This window comes from Lissotriton helveticus, chromosome 2_1 (assembly GCF_964261635.1).
Source record: "Lissotriton helveticus chromosome 2_1, aLisHel1.1, whole genome shotgun sequence".
Taxonomy (NCBI): Eukaryota; Metazoa; Chordata; class Amphibia; order Caudata; family Salamandridae; genus Lissotriton; species Lissotriton helveticus.
The window spans coordinates 1076664933-1076682900 of record NC_136059.1 but is presented as its reverse complement, the minus strand read 5'-3'; the positions used below and the strand labels follow the sequence as shown (position 1 = coordinate 1076682900).

The 17968-nt window shown below is 42.5% G+C and overlaps 1 protein-coding gene across 1 annotated transcript in view; it reads left to right on the top strand.

The window, feature by feature from the left end:
• The window catches only part of PTPRD (protein tyrosine phosphatase receptor type D), a 1484152-nt gene that overhangs the window by 368645 nt on the left and 1097539 nt on the right, over positions 1–17968 (top strand). The window contains exon 2 of the mRNA XM_078675875.1: positions 4142–4184. The gene's annotated coding sequence lies outside the window, so the exon portion shown is untranslated. The remainder of the gene's footprint in view (positions 1–4141; positions 4185–17968) is intronic.

Below are 17968 nucleotides of genomic sequence, written 5' to 3'. Positions count from 1 at the left end.
GTTTGGGGGTTGGGGGCTGGGGGCATTGGCATGCCCATTTTGGGCAGCCCCCACCCTTAAATACTCAAAACAAAACGTCCTTGGTGCCTATTGGGCTTTCTGCCCCCCCCTTCCTGGGAGGGGGTAGATCGGGGGCTAGTACCCCCATCTGCCCCCAAGTGGAGGGAAGAAAGACTTCTGTTTTCATAATTGTGGGTGGGGGCATGGTCTTGCCCATTGTGGGCTGCCCCCATCACTCTCTCATAATAAAAGAAAATCCCTGGGTTCTAATGGGTAATAACACCCATCTGGCGAACTAATTATTGCCCCCAAGCAAGGATTGCATACTGTTCAACTAGGAAAGCCTATCAAAAAACACTACATAATCACAAGACTGATTATTTCTCTACAAAAATTATAAATGCGACTAACAAGTCGAAAGAAATTTTCAGGATTGTGACTGAATTATGTAATGATGATAGAACCTCTCCCCTAGTAGTTCCTTCACAAATACTCTGTAACTCGTTGAATGATTTTTTTTAGTGAAAAGATATTATTGATTAAGGACAATTTATCCAAACTTCCAGCTTGCGCCCCTTTGGATGATATTTTCTTTAATCCTTCAACACTACATTCCTTTCCTTTAATTGACAACAAAACTTTTTTAGATCTACTGATCAGAGTCAAATCAGGATCTCCTGAGGACGTCTGCCCCCCTCAAATAATGAGAGAAATTGGTTGGGCAATTCCGGACAGCATGATTCCACTGCTCAACAATTCTCTTACATCGGGGATAGTCCCTAACAGTTTCAAACAGGCCTTATTGATTCCCCTTACAAAAAAATCAGGTATTGACCCTTCAGACCTCTCCAACTATCGGCCAATATCACTTCTGCCCTATTTATCTAAGATCTTGGAGGCTCACGTCACCAATAGCCTTTCAAATTTTGTGGAAGACTCTGGTTATTTACAACCTAACCAGGCAGGCTTTCGGCCTGGTCATTCCACTGAGGCAGTAATACTGGCCGTTCAGAATACCTTAAGGTCTAATGCCGATAAGGACTTACACCAGGCCTTGGTGCTTTTGGATCTGTCTGCAGCGTTCGACACGGTTGACTATACCATTCTGGTCAACCGTGTCGAACAGGCCGGTCTTCGAGACTCGGCCTTGGCCTGGCTTAAGTCTTTTATATCAGAACGTACCCAGTCTGTTCGGCTGGGATCTTTCACAGCCCCTAAAAATAGTTCCCTCTGTGGGGTTCCTCAAGGATCTTCCTTGTCCCCTTTATTATTTAATTTATATATGCGGCCTCTTTTGTTCTCTTTAAGAGAGCATAAAGTTACTGTATATAATTATGCAGACGACCTGCAGTTGGTTTTTGTATTAAATTCAACCAATGCGGCGGAGAATTTTCAGGCAACCATGTCCCTTATTCAAAGTTGGATGTCTTTAAACCATCTTAAATTAAATCCGGGGAAAACCGAACTGATCTTGCCTGGGAAGAGCGAGATCAGTTGGAGCCCACGCTTCTGGCCTTCTGACATGGGTTCTCCTCCAAAAAAATCCCAAACAGTAAAGAGCTTGGGAGTGACCATTAATGAGGACCTTACCTTAAAATCTCAAATTGGAACTGTGGTTTCCTCTGGTTTTTTTCAATTGAGGAAGATCAGAAAAATTGCACATTTCCTCACTGATTCGGCTTTAATTCAGGTAATCAGTGCTCTAGTTCTTTCCCATATTGATTTCTCAAACAGTCTCTATCTGGGTTCACCAATTGGTCAACTTAGAAGACTGCAATACCTGCAGAATCAAGCTGCCAGACTGATCTGCAAGGTACCTAAATGGGAATCAATTAGATCAGGATTAGAGAACTTGCACTGGTTGCCTGTGGCACAGAGAGCCACATTTAAGGTTGGTTGCATTATTTTCAAGGCCTTGGAGGGCAAGGGCCCAATGTTTATTAGACAACTGATAGGGAGATATAGTCCCTCACGTAGTTTGAGATCAGCTCATAAAGATCTACTTGAGGTTCCCCGATTCAAGAAAAAACGACAGGGAGGTAGCTGTTTTCATTTTTTAGCTGCTTCCTTGTGGAATTCCCTCCCTTTGACTTTGCGACAGAGTAGGGACCTTCTTGCCTTAAGAAAGGCATTTAAGACTTTTCTTTTTACACAGGCCTATTTGAAATAGCGACTCTTTTTGGTATTCCTTTGTTATGTTTTTATTCTCTCTTCAGCGCCAAGAAGCTTTTGGGCGTATGTGCGCTTTATAAATTTTAAATAACATAACATAACATCTGCCCGAGGTGGGGCAGAAATACTGTCCCTTTTGTTTTGGGCAGTGAGGGCAATGCGCACCCCTCTTTTAGGAAGAAAACAATCCCTTGTGTGTAGGCTTTCTGTCCCCTCAGGGGGCAGATCGTGGGCAATAGCCACCATCTGCCTCCCAGGGTGGCACAAAGACTGTCCTTTTTGTGTTGGGGGATGGGGGCATTGGCTTGCCCATTGTGGGCAGCCCCCACCCCTCTATTATAAAAAATGAAAACAATCATCCTTGGTGCCTAGTGGACTTTCTGCCCTCCGGGGGAAGATCGGGCTATTACACCCATCTGCACCATGGGGGAGGGGTAGAAAGACTGTGACGATTTTTGGGAGGGTGGTGGCATTATATTGCCCATTTAGGGCTGGCCCCACCCATACGTTTTCCCCCCAAAAATTATTTCTGGTGTCTAGTGTGCTTTCTACCCCCCAGGGGGAGACGGAGAGACTGAAAATGGCCAAATGTATATGAGGAAGCAAATGCCCTTGCCCAAGGGTGCTACTTCCCCCTTCCTGGTGTCTAGTGGGTGGATCCCTGCTTGGGGAACACCATCTTGTGACGATCCCCAATCAAGGATCCACTAGGGAAGGGTACTATTGGAAAGGGGAGATTCTCCCCTTTCCAAGGATATCCCTCCCACCTGCCTACATGCTCGGGGGACTGAGATAGACCCAGGAGCATGCAGACAGTGAAAGTGGAATGAGCCAATTGGCTCATTTCACATTCAGTTTCAGTGTAATGATGTCAGCGTGCCATATGTGCCAATCGCCACTACACTGGAAAAAAAATGACTCTGGCAGCTGGGGAAGCTCTTCCCCAGCTCCTGAGGCTGAAAAAAAAAGAAATCCCTCTACTGTTTCCTGCAGAGGAATTTCTGACTGCTGTGCCAAGGACGTAATGATTACGTCCTTGGCACAGCATCACCGCAGCCGAGTACATAACCATTACGTGCTTGGCATGGAAGGGGTTAAAGGAAAACGGGATGCATTTCAAAAAGAAAATAGAAAAATAAAATGTTTCAGTTTCATTTTTTTTAAAGTAGGCAGTGGTCCTTAAAAATCCCTGCTCTTAAAATAAAAATTCTGCAACCATTTACAAAGAGGAAGAAGTACCCGTTGGACCCTTCCTATTTACGAATGTTTTGCAACCACATTTCAATCACAAAACATTGGTACATGGCACAGAGAGTCTCTATTAGGAAGGGATGCCCTTAACACGCCCCTTCCTAATACCGAATTGAAAAACCCAAACTGCGATACAGTAACAAGTTACTGAATCACTATTTGGCCTTTTTACATGCCAAAAAGCCTTTTTGCATTTGCAAAGGGGTCGATTCTGAGATTCGAACCGTTTACGACTGGCAAAACGGGTTGTACATATGGCCCTAAAAACGCTGGTGCACTGGCTCTCCCAGCAAATATAAATGTGCTCATCTTGATCAGTTATTTCTGCTGTTGCAAGTGGCCAAAGCCAAATGAGCAACATAATGAACATTATTATTAGCCAACAGGAAGTGATATGCAGACATGAAGGTTGACAACTGGCTGTTTCCACCTACAACCTGCAGTTAGAAATGCCTCCACCTACAGGATGAAGTCAGAACTGCAGCAAGGTCGCAGTGGTATGGGTAGCTTGGAAAAGACCAAGTTGTTCTAGTGTTGAATAGCTCCCACATCTCTAACAAAATGCAATAGAAATATGGCAAGACCACTGAAATATGGCAGTTTAGTAGTTTCTGTAGTAACCTCTGCATTATTCCACTTCCACTCTTCATAATTGTATTCTTCTTTTTATTTAATATTCTGAAATAACCAATTGCATTTTTTCTCCTTTCTTTGCAAGGTGTCATGTCCGGTGTACACCGATAGATTTTACGCAGATACAGGTAAGAATGCAAACCTTCATTTTCGACCTTCCTTGGGCCAAATGCAAAATCTGCTCCGGAGTTGTGAAAACGTTTTTTTGAGGCATTGGATTTAAACCAAACATCAGCTCTGTTTTTACTGTTGTGTGTAGATGGTGGACGATATTAAAATTGAATGCGGAAGTAATTTTTCACTAATTTTGTTCTACGTCTGTTTACATAAGCAATTTAGAGATTAGTGTTTTAATGAGTGAGGAGCTTATGTACTGAAGGATTTCTGTCTTTTGTTAAGCCTTCACTTGGCGAAATGTCAGGGTTTATGTGATAGAAAAAAACCATAATCTAATGTGCTAGCTCTCATTCTGTGCCACAGCTGCTATTTTAGGCACACTTTGTCGATCCTTACCTATTAGGAGGCAAAAAAAATATGTTTTTTTTTTCTTTATGCCGTGCAATGATATTTATTACTGGTATTTGTGGCTGCTTTTAGGCAAAGCACTGGCTGGTCACTGGCCGCCCTGGTCAGTTGGTAACCATTCCCTGGGCATTCTGAGCAGTTTCTACGGAGCAGACAGCAGTCCAGAGGTCTGTTTCTGCCCCGCCTTCTCAGGTCCTATTTGCTTTGCACATTTGTTTTGCAACGCCAAATCCAGTGCTTTGAGAGGACAGGAGGGACAGTCATTGTAATACTGTCACAGTGCGAAAATAAATACACAGATACACAGTAGTGGCTGGCACAGGTAAGAGCACCGGCGTGGCCGGTGGGTGGTGCAGGAATTTGACAGACCACGAGATAGGTAATATTAAATAAATAAATAAATCCACTTACTTTGCGCTTGCGACATCGCCGCATCGGCGATGTGGCGAGCACAAAGTAAGCAGTTGTATGTATTTTTTTTTTAATATCACTTATATCATTGTCTGTCGACTTCCACCACCTCCTAACCCGCCCCGCCGCCCCTACTGCTCTTACCTGTGCGAGCCTCTACTGCAGATACAGGTCTGCTGTTCCTTTCTGGTTGGCATCACTACATTCATTCTGGTGTCATAGAAATGAAGAATGAATCGCGTCTCTTGAAAACTGACCATGAAACTTTCTGTGACTCTTTGCCCATGGCCTCCTAGTGCCGTGCCACATTATCACGTAGGACACCATACACATACATTTCTGGGTCGCCAGCTTATAGTACATCTGGAAAGTTCTTTAGCAGGAGTTATGGTTTTTTCTCCTTTATGATATATTCAGTTATATTCCGCACACCATTTGAAATGAATCTGCTTAGTTGATGTAGTGGTAGATATTGGTTTATTCCATTTCTGTGTGATATTCGTCTCTGTCTCATTTATTCAGCCAAACCATCCCTTCATTTGCTTTGATATTCCCGGTGCAACAAGCCAGTCGAGTAGTACATACTTGCCAACAACAAGTATGATATGTTCTGTATGTTTTGTGATACATTTGAAGGATCCTCATCTTTCTAGGTTGGGAAATGCTTTAATCTTTCTACCATAAATTTTTTTTCATAAAATGAGCACAGCTCATAGTGCTTTTAAATGCTGCATTCTAATGTTGTGGCTACAGGGAAAACACAGTGGCATTAGTTTAACAAGCTGTTCCTCACCTTCGTTCCTGGTAGTTTGCATGTTTCGAAGTTGAAAGGTTTTGGGATGCTCGTATGAAATTTTATAAACATGTCCTGATTTTAACACAACTTTTAAAGGCGGTGGCACACCAAATACTTTATTTGGTGACCACCTGCAAATTCTGCTATTGCAAAGGTTTAGTTTACATTTAAATAACATGACATTTGAAAAAGTATCAAATAAATATTATCCAGGGAAGTGAGGTGAGAATTTGTTGGATTCATTTGTTCCTATCTGCCGATAGGTTTGGGTTATCCATCCACCAACCACAAATGATTTAAATAAACTATATGGCACAGACACTTCTGTGTGCTTTGAAGTGTCAGCATCAAGAGTGGTGCAAATCGTCTAATGGAGGATGCATTTTGTATAGTGTTGATCTAATTCACATATGTTTACATTCTCTATTTTCTGCCTATTTGTGGTTGAGTACTGTTGGATTTTACATTTAGGACCTTTCACAAGAATCCTTGAACAAGGGGTGTTAATTCTGCAAGCCTCCTATTAAACAATACTGACAATAGTAATAACTCTGGGGGTATGGAATTAAGAGGGATTCTTGGTTGCACACTCAGAATCTCCTGAGAAATGAAGAATTACCAGAGGACTTGCTAGTTTGGGATCCTTCCACAATTTTCCTCCAGTTTCCACACATAGGTTTTGGTTGCTCCATCACATTTTTTTTAACCATGGGCAGAACAGTTTTGCCAATTTAGATTCCCCTTTCAGTGTTTATGAAATGCAAGCTCATTATCAACAAGTGCAAAGCCTTTGGCACCTCCTACTGCTGATCTGTCCTTACAGAAATTCATCACAACTACCAATGGGGTGATGGATAAAATGCTTGAATTAATCTCAGCCACTGACAATGACTTGAGCAGCACCCCAGTCCATTGTTTTTCACCCATTATGCCACCTTAGTGTGGACCCATCCATATGCAAATCAGTCTTTACCCTGTGCCAATAGGAACAGTCCAGTCCAAACTGTCAGGCCACAACCTCCCTGAGCTAGTACACAAGCAACCCAAGACTGGTTTCACCTTGACTAGGGCTCATCAGTCATATTTAGCTTGTTTCCAGTGACACATGCTAGATGAGACCCACATCTGGACATACTCATCACACTTAGAGTGTCAACAACAACAAGGTGATGGATAGAATGCTTGAATTAATCTCAGCAACTGACTATCGCCCGGGCTGCATCTCAGTCCATCATTTTTTACCCTCCAAGCCATCTCCTTTTAGACCCATCCATAAACAAATCAGTCTTGACACTGCTCCAATAGGAACAGTTCAGCCTGAACTGCCACGCCAGATCCTCCCTGAACGAACACATGCTCCCTAAACACAAATGCACACATGCCCCTACCCCACAAAGAAATATTTATGCACTGACATAAAACAATGCCATGAGCCTGATGCACGTCTGGTCACTTGAAATCCTAACATTTGTTCAGTGAAAAAAGCAAAATGAGTCAGAGGTGGTTGATCATTAGCTACGTGAGGGTTTAGTCTAAAATAAGGTTCCATTGAAGATCATATAGCGGGCAGGAAATTTGCCAGACTCGGTTGGCTCAAGAGTCATTATAGATGTTATTATAGTTATGTTTGCGAGTTATGTAATACTGGTAATGTGAAGGAATTTGAAATTGGAGCCCAAAAATGTTGTTATCCACAGATTGATTTGTAGGACAGTGCACGTGCATCAAACAGAATACAGTATAGAGAATAGGTTGCCTTAAATGAATTTAGAAAAACTCCAAACTTCACGTTAAAATTAAAATTGTGCATTTTTATATTTGTAAATTAAATATAATATTTCATCCTTAATTAGGCCTAGTAAGGACTAAGTGGGTTCCCACAGAAGTCAAAAGGGTAAGACCACTGCTCTAGGTTTGTCTTAATTAGCACGTTCACAACATGTGGCCTAATTGCTAGAGCGGTCAACTTCGAAGCTATGGAACCGGGTTTAAGTCTTGACAGGGACGCAGTGGCGTAGCTAGGGGAGAGCGGGGGGTGGTCTGCCCCAGGCGGCACTGTTTTGGGGGTAGCTTGCGTTAGCAGGTCAGGGCTGTCGGCTACCACCATTACCCTGCCCACCGAGAACAAGAAATCCATCAGTTGTCAACCCCCCATACACCCATAACTAGTCATCAGTCGGCCGCTAGCCCCCCACCCGCTCTTACCTGCACTGGGCGGCATACCTATGGACCGCCCTCGGGGTAGGGTGACCAACCGTCCGTAAATTTCACGGACAGTCCGTAATTTCGGCCGTCTGTCCGTTGTCCGTGAAGACTTCTTTAACGGACGCCATTTGTCCGTAATTTTAACAGCTGTTACCTGACAGCGAATCATGTGCCTTTCTAATGCCAGCCGTTTGTTGTGGAGGCCAAACAAAGCTATTTAGGATTGGCTTAAAAGCCATCAGCCAATCCTAGAGCTCGCAGGTACATTGCAGGAGTGCTCTCATTAGCCCTGATTCAGGGCCAATGACAACAGATTTAGGGTACCTAGCCCCCGTACTTCTGAAACGACCAGAGCAGGTTTTAAGCCTTTCCCTTTTTTAATTTTTCGGGACCCTTACTCGACCCCTGACCTGTAGACGCAGTAAATCGCGTTCTAAAGGGACCAGGCCTCAAGGCGCATTTATCTAGATTGGAAGCTGGGGAACTGAATTGTTAATGTCAGAATCCGAGCCGAATGCATTTTTGGAGGTTTCCTGCAGTTCTAGCTATTCTTCAAGAGATCCTCATAGCACGACGCTTTAAACAGATTAAACAACACATAAAATATGGTCTCTGTGCGGTGGTGTAACATGAGAGCACTGGGCCCCAGTGCAAGCAATGATAATGTCACCCCGCGGTCTGTCTGCACTGTAAAAGGCAGCAGCAATTGATGTGCAATGGACCCGGTATCGATGCTCTTTCTCCACCACCGATAACTACTGCCCTGTATCATTGTCATCTTAATGTTTTTCGGTGCCCTGTGCATGACATGTTTAGGGGCCACCTGTTCGGAACATTTGTGAATTTTATTAACCATTTTCTGAAAACTGAAGATTACACAAAGCACAAAAATATTAAACTATGTTAAAGTTTTAAAAACTGAATCATGCAGAAACAGCTGATAATCCTTAAAACTACACAGGAGAGGGGGGTACGTTGAGATAAATAGACATAAATAATATATAAATAGATCTTCCTGGGGGAGGGGCAAGGGGGGGCTTTATAGCTTTGGTCCATGGAAGTTGCACACTTTGCCCTTGCCTTAAAACGTCTCTTTTCTGCATGTTTGCAAATGCAAACTTATTTTAAACAATGAGGCGTAGCTTTCGTGTAACTGTGTACTACAAAAACAGGACAAAAACGTTATACGTGGTTGCTGCAAAGACTCTCTTATAACTGTCAAACCCTAAACTATGTGTATTAGTGGCGCCCAGGAGGACAATCTTTGTTGGTGCCCCTTCAATGACCTTCTTTATGTATTCCCTTACTACCACCCACCATGGTGCCCCTCATCTCTCCTTAGCCCCTCTCTCACATGTATTTAATTTATAGCTAGTCATGTATATACACTATACAACGAATGGCCAACAGAAGGCCGAGCCGCGCTTAGGCTCCAGGTCTTGGGATCACTTTTTAGTATATTTCCCTGCTTTACAAGGTCTGCGGAAGCACTACTATGGCGGTTGCGTTGCTACTACCTCACTGCATACATAGAGAAGTCTGCTGTGCAACTGGCACCCATACCTTTGCCTCAGGACTCCTTATGGCTCCCCACCTCGACTTAAACCGGTCAAGAACGAGGTAAGCATCTGCGATTGATCTCGGCGTGTACTGAGGGTGGCCAGCAGCCTGTGCCTGGTTGCAACTTTAGGAGTCCCTCAGTCCTTTGTGACTGATTAAGGGGTCGTGTTTATTGCCCGCAAGTTACTGAACTCAACCTGCCTGCTCAATTTCTGCGTTCATTGATATCCGTAGAAGAAGTTCTCCATTTTAGATTAAGGGTGAGGGGTATGTCCGTCCCATGGCCTATCCTAGAACTTGCCTTACGAACTACAACAAGGGTGAAATTATTGATGGGCCTCTTCCGTATGCAACTATGAAGATAAAGACTCGGCTCATAATTAATATGAAAAGGTGGACGAGTGAGTGAGGGAAGGGATAGCTGGATGGCTGGATGGATTAGTGAAAGGGTGAATGGATGAATGAAAGGGTGAATGGATGGATAATGAGCGAAAGGATGGATGGATGAGTGAAAGGGTGGATGATGGGCGAGTGAATGGGTGGATAGATTAGTGGAAAGATGGATGAGTGATAGAGTCAATGGATGGATTCATGAGTGGATGAGTAGAAGGATGGATGGAAGGAAGGATGGCTAAGTGAAAGGGTCAATGGAGAGAAAAAGGGAGGATGGATGACTAAAAAGGGGAATGAGTGGAAGGATAAGTGATTGGGTGGATGGATGAGTAAGTGACATGATGGCTGGAGGGTTTGAAAGGGTTAATGGATGAGTGTACGGATGGATAGGGTGAAAGGATGGATGGATGAGTGAAAGTGTGGATGGAGGTTTGGATGGAAGGAAGGATACATGATGGATAGGTTTACAAATGGATGAATATGTTTGGATATAGATGGGATTACTTATATACTATAGTGCGACCTCCTTTGATGTGTCTGTAAAATGTACCTTTTGTTCCGAAGTTTTGTCCTGAATTTTGACCTCCTGTCCTGAATTTTGTCCTGAATTTTGACCCTTTGTCCTGAATTTTTACACTCACCGTCCTGAATTTGCACCCATGCCAGTTGGTCACCCTACCTCGGGGGCAGTAGGTCTAGCTATGCACTGCAGGGAGACTCATCATCCTGTGGTTCTGGGAAATCACTTAATCTCCCTGTGCCTAACAAAAATGAATGCGTCCGTCTGTAACACAACTGGTGCTCATGTAAAGTACTCTGATGCCTCTGGGTCGATTTCGCGCTATATTAAACTATGTTTAACAAAATCACTCTAAAGTTAAATGCTTTCTAGACAGACCGTGGGCATCTACTGACAAACTGCACTGCGCATGCGTGCAGCCCAAACCGTAACGAATCTGAAGAGGAACTGAAGCTGAGTGGAAATTTCATGTAATTTGCAAACATTAAAAATGTCACTTGTGTTTCTGCCCCTCGGTTTGTCATGTCAGAAAGCGGTGGAGTTGCAGCACTCCGCGAGCAGTGCTCGGGAAGTGATTGCAAGTAAATAAATATTCATTGTGTACATGGCGTGCCACCCGCTCCCACTTCCCGCAGACGGTTTCAATTGCTGCCCCTGTGCTTGACAAAGAAGATGGTAAATCTAACCTGATTGGGCGCCCCCTTGCAATGCCGCTCAAGAAGAAGTAAACAGGCCCGCTCCTTGCTGGATTACCTGCTCCCGAGGCATTCCCAGAGTGACAATTTAAGTCTATTGTTGAAGTCTATTGTTGGGCCTGCTTGGTTCCCAGGGAGGGTCGAATTTGTCTCAATTTGTCCCTCAGTATATATCACCATCACCACACGCTAACTGTAATGCGCTTACTCTTCTATTTCTAACATTTGTAATACAATTACGAATGCCTCTGCAATTTATGATCCTTGTTCAAACACCTGTAGAGATCGCATTTTCAAGTGGTGTGATGTTTATCGCAACTGGTTGTTACTGGGTATGCTAAAGATTACAACTTCGGATATTTTTTTCCTCTAGAGATTTTGGCAGTTCAAACCTGCTGAAATTCAATGTGATAAAAGCCCAGTAATTACTGAGACATGCCGATTTTAGTTAGGCAATCTCAAAATCTGTGTGTAGGTTCTATTTTGTAGGATTTTCCATGTAACAGGCAGTTTTTATTGCGCTTGATAAATTGTGACCCCTGGGTCATGGGTAAATATCAGGTGCGCTAAACATCAACTACCTTTCCTGTCCGACCAGTCCCAGGCCCTAAATCTAAGGGTTTGACTAAAAGTCTGATTTCACTTAAATGTTTCACCCGGAATAACTCAGCAAAATACATCAGGGCACATGCCTAGAAATAAGGTAAAACAGGAAGTTTTTGGTGCACTGAATTTGACTCCGCATTTTAAGCCTCATTTTGAGAGTGTAAAGTAGAACTAGGTGGTCACTTAAGCGCCTAGTAAATTCCTGAACCCTGGGCAGCGATATTTAGTGGGTTTGGTAAATACACACCGTGTTTCGCCCAACTCGTAATCATGACTCTTGTAATATAAATAAGCAGCAGGTGAGACTGGGCAGCATTATGTCGACTTACAGAGAGAAGTGAAACTTTGCATGTATGTCATTACATCGCATACTAATACCACGCGTGCCATTACAACGCGGGTATTACTACGCGATGTCAATGACAACGACATGCCATTACATCGCAAATTTTTCTCATGAGTATGCCTTTACTACGCATGCCATTACAACGCAAAGGCATGCGTGGTAAAGCTATACTCATGGTGAACGTTTGCAAGGTAAGTGACAACCCTACCCCTAGACAACCCTCCCCAAACCCCCAGTCCTCTACCGACAATAACACTACACTACCCTGTACGACCCCCCCGACACTACTCTAAAACAGTACACTACACAAACACTACAACACTACCCTAAAACACTACACTACACAAACACTACAACACTACCCTAAACCCTAAACACAACCCTACACAAACACTACAACACTACCCTAATTCCTAAAACACTACACAAACACTACAACACTACCCTAATGCACTACACTACTCAAACACTACAACACTACCCTAAACCCTAAAACACTACACTACAACACTACTCTAAACCACTACACTACACAAACACTACAACACTACCCTAAACTCTAAAACACTACACTACACAAACACTACAACACTACCCTACCCTAAAACACTACTCAAACACTACAACACTACCCTAAACCCTAAAACACTACACTACACAAACACTACAACACAACCCTAAACCCTAATTCACTACACTACACAAACACTACAACACTACCATACAGCCCTAATGCACTACACTACTCAAATACTACAACACTACCCTATACCCTAAAATACTACACTACACAAACACTACAACACTACCCTAAAACCTAAAACACTACACTATACAAACACTACAACACTACACTAAACCCTAAACCACTACAGTACACAAACACTACTACACTACCCTAAACCACTACCCACACTACTCCCACCCCTACACTACCCTAAACCCTAAAACACTAAACTACACAAACACTTCAACACTACCCTAAAACACTACTTTAAAACACTACCATAAACCCTAAAACACTACACTACTACACTACCCTAAATCCTAAAACACTACACTATACAAACACTACAACACTACCCTAAACCCTAAAACACTACACTAAAACACTACCCTAAACCCTAAAACACTACACTACTACACAACCCTAAATCAAAAAACACTACACTATACAAACACTACAACACTACACTACTCTCACCCCTACACTACCCTAAACCCTAAAACACTACGACACTACAACACTACCCTAAAACACTACAACACTACCCTAAACCCTAAAACACTACCCTAAACCACTACACTACTACACAACCCTAAATCCCTAAACACTACACTGTACAAACACTACAACACTACACTACTTCCACCCCTACAGTACCCTAAACCCTAACACACTACCCCTAGCACGGCCCCCTACACTACCCAAACACCACTATACTACCCTAAACCCTAAAACACTATGACACTACAACAATACCCTAAACCACTTCCCACAGTACTCCTACCCCTACACTACCCCTAACCCTAAAACACTACGACACTACCCTAAACCACTACCCACACTACTCCCACCCCAAGCAAAATCAGCCTTACCTCTTTCCTCGTGGTTCCAGCGCCGCCGTCTCTGCTCCAAGTTCCTGCTTCCAGCTTCACGCCGGTGCACGTCGTTGTGAGGTAACAGCCTCCGTTTCCTCACAACAACGTGGATAGCCATTACATAGCAGGCGTTGTAAAAGCACATGCGATGTAAAGGTATGCGTAGTTTTTAATATGCGTTGCAACGCGTAGTAAAAGTTGCGTTGTGATGGCTGTTTCCCGAAACTTTAGATCTGTAATGGAAGGAACATAGTAAGTGGTTCACTTATTTGTAACTATGACACTAACACAAAAAATGAGAACATCAGTGCAGTCCCAAGGATTAAGCATACATTTATATTTTGATATACATATTTATTATTCATATAAATGTTTCAAGAAGTTAGTTTGTGTAAAGAGACACCTCCAATCTGAGTGTTTATTATATTAATAATGATTATATTTTATATAACATCAAATACTGCACTTTCCTTGTTTAAAGCAGTGTTAATTACAGGTACTAATAATAATTTATAGAATTCACTTATGCCATCTCAGAAACTTGAAAGGCTGCATCTGTTTTGCAAAAAATAGGAACTCTTTGGGCATAAATACAAGCCCCTAGCACCACCGTAGTGTCACTTTTTTGTTGCTCCGGTGGCGGTATGCAATGCACCATATTTACAAAGTGGCGTTAAGCCACAAAAGGTGGCTTAACGCCGGTTTGTAAATATGGTACCCTTTCACACAGGTGTCTGTGTGAAAGGGGCGTGCAATGGGTGTTGCTGTGGGCTTTCCACTGTAACACCTATTGGTTTTTGATACTGCCCTAGATTTACAAGGATCTGTCAAACTAAGGCAGCGCCAAAAAGTAACGCCATTCAAGAGCCAGTGTTAAAATGGCGCACGAGGAGAAATGCTTTTATTTCTACTAATTTTCGCTTTTTCTGCATTACACATAGAAAGAGCAAAAAGCCATTAGGGATTGTTTATGTGCAGAACCCTTCGTGCACATACACAATCATTCCCTGCAACGCAGGCACCCTTATGCAAGGGTGCCCTGCGCTTGCGCTAGGCAGCTTATTTTAGTGCCAGCTCTAAAGAAAACACAAGGGTGTGCCGTATTGTAGTAACTATGGCCCATCCCATAATTTTGAAAATGTCGGAGCGTGACGCTGCCGAATTTGGTGCAGCTCCGCCCTCCGCCATTTTATTGTACATATGCCCCTTAATCTCCAGAAAACTGCATTTGTCACACAGTCATCCGCCGAACTGAAGATTTCAGTTTAAATCCGCGTCCTAGAAAGATGATGTGGTAATTAGAAATAGAAATACAGCATAAAGCACTACGAGAAAGCGAACAGGCAGATCTGCGTATTATTCAAAGTAAAGCTTTTAAGATAGTTCATAGGGTTAATGTGATTAGTACATCAGTTGCAAAACAATTACATCAATGAAAAAAGTCAATATTCGATTAAAAAAGTGGCCTTTTTTTCTGTTCAAGAATATATACAGAATGATATAGATAGTACAGAACATGTAGTATTCTGTGGGTTGTTTCTGGGCTCTCCTGCACTGTAAAAACTCCAGACGATGCTTCCAAATACTTCTGTAGTACGTGCTGCACGACTTGGAAATATAAGTTTGCTTTAAACATTTTCATTGTGTACATGTGGCGGTATGTTACTGTATATAATAGCTGGCCCATACATCTCTGATGCCATGCTTACCCTTGACCCCTAGCCTTGTGGCTCATGGCCTTGAAGTTGATATAATATTTGGTTGGGAGAAAAAAGCAGTGAAGTTCCAGTAGGGTGGGTTAACTTATTTTCACCTTTCATTAGTGAATGGTTGAGTCATACTTATTTTTGACTGAGATTACATAAAATGTCCTATTATGAGTTCTCATGTCTAAACTGTGAACCATAATTTCAATTGCTAAATGGACGCTGGTGTTGTATTCTGCTCAGAGATCTGGTTATCACTCCATTTGCTGGCTCTCCGAGCAAGAATCGTGCTCTGCAGCAATATATTGTAAATAATATATGAGATAAAGTACCCAGAACTGTCACAGTAGGAGTGTCTTTTTGAGGACAATGAACTTCAAATTGACTTGCAGTATCATTTTATGTACAATTGGTTGGATGCATCCCTACGGTATGTGTGTTGTCTGTGCCTCATTGACGCACCTGTGACTGAGGAAGGGGGTGTACTGTCTCTGTGTATCTGCCCTCACCAGGGGTTAGCCCTTATTGATGGAATGTTCACTAACCACATTATATACATCTGTGACAACATTGTTTTGAGTTCAACAAAATGTTGCACGCTGCAAAAACACATACATACTGAGTTATACTTGCATTATCATAATACCATATGTGATACCCATTTCCATATTTATTTAATCCATCATCACACACCGGAAGAGATCATCAAGCTTTCATTATTGTTTCTGATGTTAAAGGATCTCCTAACATTTCCAAGGGATCACTGCCTTTAATAGCTACATTTACTCCATTAAAGGTGGTAGGGAGGTTAGTCTTATCTGCGCAAAAGTATCTTAGACAGTATCTCACAGTTCCACCTTACTTCAAAATACATTCTTGGTCAATCTTCGGTCAGTTCAACCTACATGTTTCGACCTCCAATGCCTGGAGAATCCACTAATTTATGTATGAATTTGTCAGGACTTTTTCTTTTTGGAGTTTTATATAGCGCAAACTCAACTCGAAGGTATCAGCACGCTTTACATGAGCACCAGTTGTGTTACAGACTGACACATTCATTTTGTTAGGCACTGGGAGATTAAGTAATTTGCCCAGAATCACAAGATATTGTGTGTCCCTGCTGCGACTCATACCAGGTTCCCCAGTTTCGAGGGTGACAAATCTAGCCTTTAGGCCACATCCTCTATGCCATTGCCACCTTCTAAAACAAAATCTGTTGTACAGTGTATGAAGCTTTCTTCTTCTTTCTTTGCTAAAGGGGAAACATAATGAAAATAAATGGCATGCACATTTTCTATTTGTGCTTGCCCATGGTGTGTTGTGACTAGTTACCTCTCATCTCCTCCTGCAAGACTTAAGACAAGCTAAGGTTGGCTACGCCGAATATGTCCTCTTCCCAGTCATCAGGGTCCTTTATGTGTAAGAGTGCTATGTGTTGAGTGGGTTAGTCTGCTCTTCATTACTTACTTTTGTATGTATCGCCCATTCTGCTGTAAATCACTCTCACCTCACTATAGCTGTCCCCAAGGCGCTTGTCTAGAGGAGATTATTCAGGCATCCTATATGGTTGCTTGCAGGGTGGTCTAGGGAAATATGAATGGAAGATTTTGCTGATATATTAATTAATAGTATTAATTAGTATTCACTATTGGCTATTACCTTTATCCACTGAGTTTAACTTTCAGAGATGATTATAAATAAAAATATCCGTGGTCTTGGATCTCAGCATAGTTCTCACTGATAGACCCAACATCAATTTCTTGTGCTCCTTTAGAAGTGTTTCCTGTGCGGATGATTGATCCCACATTTGCCAGTCCCCATGCAGGCGATGAGCTAGTACTCATCTCAGTGCTTCTGACACCACCCCAGTCGAGAGCCCTTCCCCTTAGAGAATATTGCTTTATTAAAAGTGAACAAATGAGCAACCTTATGCACAGCAAAGTGGGGAAACAGGCATAGTACGCCTCACTCAAACTTGTTCAAGAATTTTCTAATTTTCTAAACCCTTTCATTCATTCGAGGGATTTCTGCTCAGTTGTTGACATCCTGCATAGATTTTTTAAATAATTATTACAAGGAGATTTCCAGGGGTGGAGGAAACCATGACCTCAATATTGATATCCATATATACTTATTTAGTTTAATTTTCATCAGTAGACATTTGTTCAGATGAACAGTTGCATCAGCATGCTGTATATCAGGGCTGTCACAAGCGGAGGGCAGAAGGGCAAAGTGACCCAAAACCTCAAACTTTAATAGGACACAAAGCACCAGCTGGCAAACTATAATATATATATATATATCTATATTGTTAGAAATGGGATTTCTGGTTGGCTAAGTCTTGCGCCAAAGCCAGGCAGAAACCACCATTCTAGTCAGGGCAAGGGAGTCACACGCCAAGATAACCCCTGCTCACCCCCTTGGTAGCTTGGCACGAGCAGACAGGCTTATCCCGGAGGCAATGTGTAAAGCATTTGCGCACACACACAACAGCAACAACATCCTAGGCACACCACAAAAGGAACTCCACACAAGGTTATATAAAAA